At 42.0% G+C, this 6,525-nt stretch overlaps 1 protein-coding gene across 2 annotated transcripts in view; it reads right to left on the bottom strand.

Moving 5' to 3' along the window:
- RPL7A (ribosomal protein L7a) overlaps positions 1-6,525 on the bottom strand; it is a 304,745-nt gene that overhangs the window by 59,893 nt on the left and 238,327 nt on the right. The window lies entirely within an intron of this gene.

The raw sequence follows: 6,525 nt of genomic DNA, 5'->3' as shown, positions 1-6,525 counted from the left end.
AAGTCTTTAAGACTTAACCAGTTAAAAGACTTAAAGATTTAAAAATCTTTAAAGACTTAAAGATTTTTAAAATCTGTTTTTCTCAACATTTTATTTTGAAAATTTTAAAGCATACAAAAAATTTAAAGGAATTGCACAGTGAATATTCACATACCTATCACCTAGATTCTACCACTAACATTTTGCTCTGTGTTATGATTGTACCACTCATCTGCCTATTCATGCCTCCGTTCATCCAACTCAGGGAAACACATTTCCTGTTTCTTCCTACGTCAACTCATTCTTCGTTGTCTCCTAGACATTGTGATGATTCATTGTGGAGACATATTCTGTTAGATTCTTTAGGAAAAGTTTAATTCTTTTGTTTTAGGAGGCAGTAACTTGGGTGGCTTCAAATGTCAAGCTCTCTCTCGTCTGTGGTGGGCCGCAGCTCAAGTCTCTGTTATTCTTTCAGGGTCAGTTTGGTGGCTTGAAGTCTACCCCACCCATGAGTAGTTTACAGATCAGCCAAAGACTTGGGCTGAGTTTATACACAGAATTCAGGGCTCCTTCTCTCTGGCTGTCTCATTTCTGGTATTTCCCCCTGCAGTTTCCAGCTGCTGTGATTACCCCAAACTTGTCCCCTTGTTCTTCAAACCAGTAAGAAGTGAATCTTTTTCTTCACTGAGTTTTAGCTGTTGCTGATGGGCATGTGGCCTCGGACTAACAACTGTACGTAAAAGGAATCTCTCCTAGTGCAGATCTCTTCTTCCAAGTAAAGACTCCCTTCCAAATCTTCACCTTTTGTCACTTTCTAGAGGCTTCAGGTAGTTTTGTAAGAAAGTGTATATTTTGGCCAAAGTTTACAGTTGTCATATGCAAGAGGGTGAGTCGTCTATAAGGTACTTGTCCACTACTGAAAGCAGAACCTCCTAATTTCCTTTGATATACAGTGCCCATGGTTAGTAAGTTCATTTCTAGGCATTTAATGGTTTTTATGGCTATTGTGAATGTATGTTTTATTCCTATTACCAGGGGTCAGTCCACTTTTTCTGCAAAGGGCCAAATAGTGAATGTTTTAGGGCTTATGGGTCATGCAGTGCCTGTCATAACTATTTAACTCTGCCGCTATCGTGCGAAAGCAGCCGTAAGTAGTACGTGAACAAATGAGTGCAGCTGTGTTCAAATAAAAATTTATTTCTGAAAACAGGCAGTGGGATAGATTTGGCCCACAGGCCGTAGTTTGCTGGTCACTGCTATCACATTTGCTAATTAGTTATTGCTGGCATATAGTGTATGAGAAAGCTACTTATTATAATCCAGTGTCTATATCATGCATCTGGTTATGTTATTAAAATCTTTTGTAAGTCTTAGCTGGCTTTTTTCTAATTGATTCTCTTGAAATTTCTAGATTGATAATCACATCAGTGGTTAATAATAATAAAAGTAATAATAAAAGTATAATAAAAGTAATAATACTTTTATTATTTTAATAATAAAAGTAATAATAAAAATAATAATAGCATTCTTTGTTTATTTCTTCTTAAGAGTCCTGTGGACTTTCTCTTTTCATTCCCCTCTGACACCTGTCCAGCTCTCAGGGTCATGGTAAACAGGGAGACCAGACCACACCGTCTGGAAGTGGGTGATCCCAGACCAGCTAATTTAGGGCACATGGTGAGTGAGCTTCTTCTCGTTTCCTGTTCTTGGTTCCCTCCATTCGGCAATGCTGACAAGTTGGTAGAGATGTGTCCACAGGCCATCTGTTCCCCAGAATGTTCCGGTATGAATGTTTGGATTTATGCAGCCCCCAAACCACTCTTCCTTGGATTCCATGCACATTTCTGCACAGGACATCCACCCAGGTGGTCTGTACCCTCTCTGGGTGGTCCCACGGTGTTGCCTCCTTCAAGACCTCCTTAGGTAGGAGCATCTCCTGTGGGGTGACTATGTCATCATATCGTGGGGAAGGGGCTTGTGGTCTTGGGCCACCTTTCAAGCTTTTGTGTCCAGTGTGCACACATAATCACTCGTGTCTGACCAGCCTGGTTTTATTTCCTCTTTGATCCAAAGGTATTTAGAAGAGTAATTTTTCCCGCATTTTTGGGGTATGGTTAGTTTGGTTTCTTTGTTGTACAATCCTTTACTTGTTCATTTCTGGATTTATTATTTTTTAGTCCAAGGGTATGACCTGTGCTTGTTTGGCGTCATTAACTTTAACCCTCACCCTAACCCTCATGCTAGTCGGTTTCCTTTCAGGTGTGTACACACAACAGTGTGCCTCTGAAATCACAATTATGCAAAGAGCCATATGTTTCCTTTTGGTGACATCTTATGCTAGCCAGTTGGTAATAAACAGATTTATCTACTTATTCATCGTCCTTGATCTGTTGATTCGGGTGTGCGTCTGTGTATAAGCCTAATTTTATTCACACCAAGTCTGCTTATCTCTAAGTTACCGTTATACTTGCTATTATTCTTTATTTTACTCCCCACAAGTCTTTATTTTTCTTCTGCTCCTTCTTCTTTTTTACTTTGCCCAGTTCTTGCAGGATCTCCAGAGCAACGCTCAACAGTGACTGTTAGAAGAAAGACTCTCCATCCTTCAAGTGCCCCTCTCTGCTTTGTTGCTGCTTAAACAACAGCAGTGCGTTGTCTCGTAATCTTGGAGGCCGGAAGTCGGAGGTCAAGGTGGGCTGGTTCCCTCTGAGGCCGTCGAGGAGGTGCTGTTCCATCCCTCTCCCCTCGCTTCTGGGGCTTTCTGGCGATCTTTGGGCTTCCTCGGATTGTACATGTTTACCTCCACCTTTGCTTTCATCCTCATATGATGTCCTCCCTGTGTTCCTGTCTCCCTTCTCAAGCATGGAAGAATTCACGGAATAGAGCACCCAAGATTCCTTTTTCAAAAACAGCTTGATGAACAAATCATCTCTTGAGATTAAAAAAAAAAAATCCGAGCTTCACCCTTTCCTTCCTTTTCAGTGTGGTTTCTTTTTCCCTCTTTCTTTCCATTATTCTCATACCTTGAAGCACAGTGTCCTGAGGGTCTCCCATTCTCTGATGTGGAAAGTGTACATTTCCTTGGTCTTAAATAAAACTGTGATTCAAGATAAACTCCCCAGACTGCTTTCGACCAGACTGTCACCTGCAAGACTTTGCCATGGGGAAATTCTGGGACTTCCCTGCTGGGGGGCAGGTGGGAGGCATCCTTCTCATATTTCTTACTTTAACTGGGATGTTACTGGTGATTCACCATAGGAACCAGTGTTTGTTGTTGCTTCACGATAACTTTTTGTTAAATTTAGTATTCCTTCTAGTCTTCTTTTTTTTTTTATAAATTTATTTATTTAATTTATTTATTTTTGGCTGTGTTGGGTCTTCGTTGCTGTGTGTGGGCTTTCTCTAGTTGCGGCGAGCCGGGGCTACTCTTCATTGCTGTGCGCGGGCTTCTCATTGCGGTGGCTTCTCTTGTTGTGGAGCACGGGCTCTAGGCGCATGGGCTTCAGTAGTTGTGGCACTTGGGCTCAGTGGTTGTGGCTCGCGGGCTCTAGAGCGCAGGCTCAGTAGCTGTGGCGCACGGGCTTAGTTGCTCCACGGCATGTGGGATCTTCCCGGACCAGGGCTCGAACCCGTGTCCCCTGCATTGGCAGGCGGATTCTTAACCACTGCGCCACCAGGGAAGCCCCCTTCTAGTCTTGCTTAACGAGAACTGTAGGGTTTTTTTCCTCAGCTCTGTAATGGATTTTGAGTTTTGTCAAGTTGTTTTGTAATCTACTGTGATAATCACATAACTTCTCTCTATTATTAATATAAGTGAGTTGCAGTAATTATTTCTGAGTTTAATTATCCTCACAAACCTGAAGTAAATCCTACTTGGTCGTGGTATATTGTTTTAGCATACTGATTTATTATTTATGTCATATTCACCAGTAAGATTGATCTATGGTTTCTGTTTTGAATCTTCTCAGTAGAATTTGGCATTGTGGTCTAGATAGTCTAGTAGATTGAATTTAGAACTCTTCATTATTTTTTAGGCTCTGGGATATTTGAATAATCTTGGACTTTGTATTTGCTTATAAACCCTGTGAATCTAGTATAATGTATGGCAGTAAATATTTGATGAGGCTTTCTATTTCCTTCTATGGTACATAGAGTTCCTTCTATTGTAATTTATTCAAGTTTTCCACTTCTTGAGTCAATTTTGATCATTTATATTTTCTTGGAAAACCTTCCATTTCATATTGATTTTCAAATTTATTGGCAAAAAGAACAGCATTGCAGTTTTAAAATAATGTTACATCTCTATATAGAAAATCATATCTTCTTATTTCTTGCTGTCAATTTGTGCTTTCTCTCTGCTTTTTTCTGATCTTTTTATACAAGGTCAGAGATTATCTGTTTTATTTTATTTTTTAAAAGAAGCATCTGGCCTGCTGTTTTTTACTTTTTAAATGGTCGTTTCAACTTTTATGCTTATTTGTTCCTTTAATTTAACTTTAATTTTACTTTTTTCTAGCATTCTTGAATAGGGTGCTTGGTTAACAGGGTCATTTATTTCGAATGCTATTTGTTTCTAAGAAAAGCATACGGCTTCAACTTTCCCTTTGAGTAGAGCATAAATTGTGTCCCTTGGACCTTTATAGCCAGGGTCTACGTTGTCACTCATTTTGAAATAGTCTGCTTTCATCTTCTCCTTAAGTCAGAGTTATTTAAAAGTCTTTTACAAATTTATAAGTTGAGGTAGTGAGTTTTGTTTCTCGTTGTTATTCTTTAGTCATTTGTTTCTAGATACATAGTTTTGTAGTAAGAATGAAATGAGCAGCACAATTTCAACTCTGGGAAATTTGCTGACCTTCTTTTCTGGCGTACTGATGGATCATTCAAACATTTTTCATGGGCAATGAAAAACTAGAGTGGTTTTGCCTGTGCATGGACATGGCACGCCACTCTGTGGTGATTTGTATCGGACAGTGGCCGCCACTGAGGGAGGTGGCAGTAGTTGTCTGGAAAATGGGCAGAAGGGAAATTTGGTGGCTGATAGAAATGTTTTTCATCCTGTTAAAGGTGATTAAAGGGTGTATTGCAATTGCCAAACATATTTGATGTGTTTATTGTATGTAAATTATATCACAATCAAAAGGACCGGAACTATCCCTGTTTGCCAGTTACAGCATTCCAAATATCTGGATTGCATTAGTTTCCTTGGACTGCCGTAACAAAGTGCTACAAACCGGGTAGCTTAAAACAACAGAAATTTGTTCTCTCACAGTTCTGAAGGCTAAAAGCCTGAAGTCAAGGTGTCAGCAGGGCCACGCAAACATAGACACTTGTAGGTCACTTATGCAGCGTGTGAACTGGGAACTCAGATCCCCGATCTCATCTCTTCTTCTCCACTTTGTCCAGGATGGTTAGGAGCCAACCTCATTATGCTTGTTAAGTTTGACAGAAATGCCCCATAGCATCAAATGCATGATCACCCAGAACTTTGCCTCTTATACAGATTTGATTGAGGCTCCAGTGGTGCTGTTTTGCACATCTTGCTTGCGACTATCAGAGTTTCTTCACTACTGGAAATAGAATCATCAGCACATTTCCATCTAATCAGATTCAGGAACCATTAACTGAAACCCCAGAGCCAGTCAGTAAACTTGTCCTTTAGATCCTCTTCCTTTAGAGCCACTGTAAGTACAAAGTGTGTATTAATCTGGGTTCTCTAGACAAACAGAACCAGTAGGATGTGCATATTTATAGACAGAGATTCATTTTAAGGAATTAGGTCATGTGATTTTGGAGGCTGGCAGGTCCAAAAGCTGCTGGTGGGCCGGCAGGCTGGAGACGGAGAAGAGTTGGCATTGCAGCTTGAGTCTGAAGGCATTCTGGAAGCAGAACTCCCTCTTCGTAGGGGGACCTCAGGCTGCTTTCTTAAAGGCCTTCAACAGATTGGATGTGGTCCACCCACACTGTGGAGGGTGGTACTCACCGATGAAGCTTGGCACGTGGTAGGGGCGAGGTAATATGCTGAGTGAGGGAAGGAGGGAGTGAATGAAACCACAGAGGCAGGAGTCCACACAAGATGAGCCTTTATTTAGGGTGGGGTCAGAGGGGGTCACAGCACAAGCCCTGCGTGGCGGCACAGAGACCTTCCAGCTGCCCTTCCACTGCTGAGCCTCCTTCACCTGCACTGTGCTGTCCTCCTGGACCTTCTTCAAATAATGCTGCCTATTCCTGGGGGCAGGGCTGCAGGAGGGGCACCTGAGGAGGGACTTCCTGTACCCTGCGCCTTCGAGGACCACTGTGAGCCTGGCAGGGGGCTCTTAGCACATTCCAGGTACCGGGCAAGAGATCCACACGTCATCTCTCGGGTAATTCTCCCAACAACTCATCAGGCAGGCCCAGTGATTTCCCCATTTCACAGATGGGGAAACTGAGGCTCAGAGCCTTGGCTGGATCACCAGCTAGAAAGAGGCTGAGCTGGAGTTAGAATCCCATCTCCCTGACTTGGATCACTCCTGACCCCCGTCCCACACTGTGGCATCCTGGAGCTCA

Source organism: Eschrichtius robustus, chromosome 10, assembly GCF_028021215.1.
Source record: "Eschrichtius robustus isolate mEscRob2 chromosome 10, mEscRob2.pri, whole genome shotgun sequence".
Taxonomy (NCBI): domain Eukaryota; kingdom Metazoa; phylum Chordata; class Mammalia; order Artiodactyla; family Eschrichtiidae; genus Eschrichtius; species Eschrichtius robustus.
This window is presented reverse-complemented; position numbering and strand designations above follow the sequence as displayed.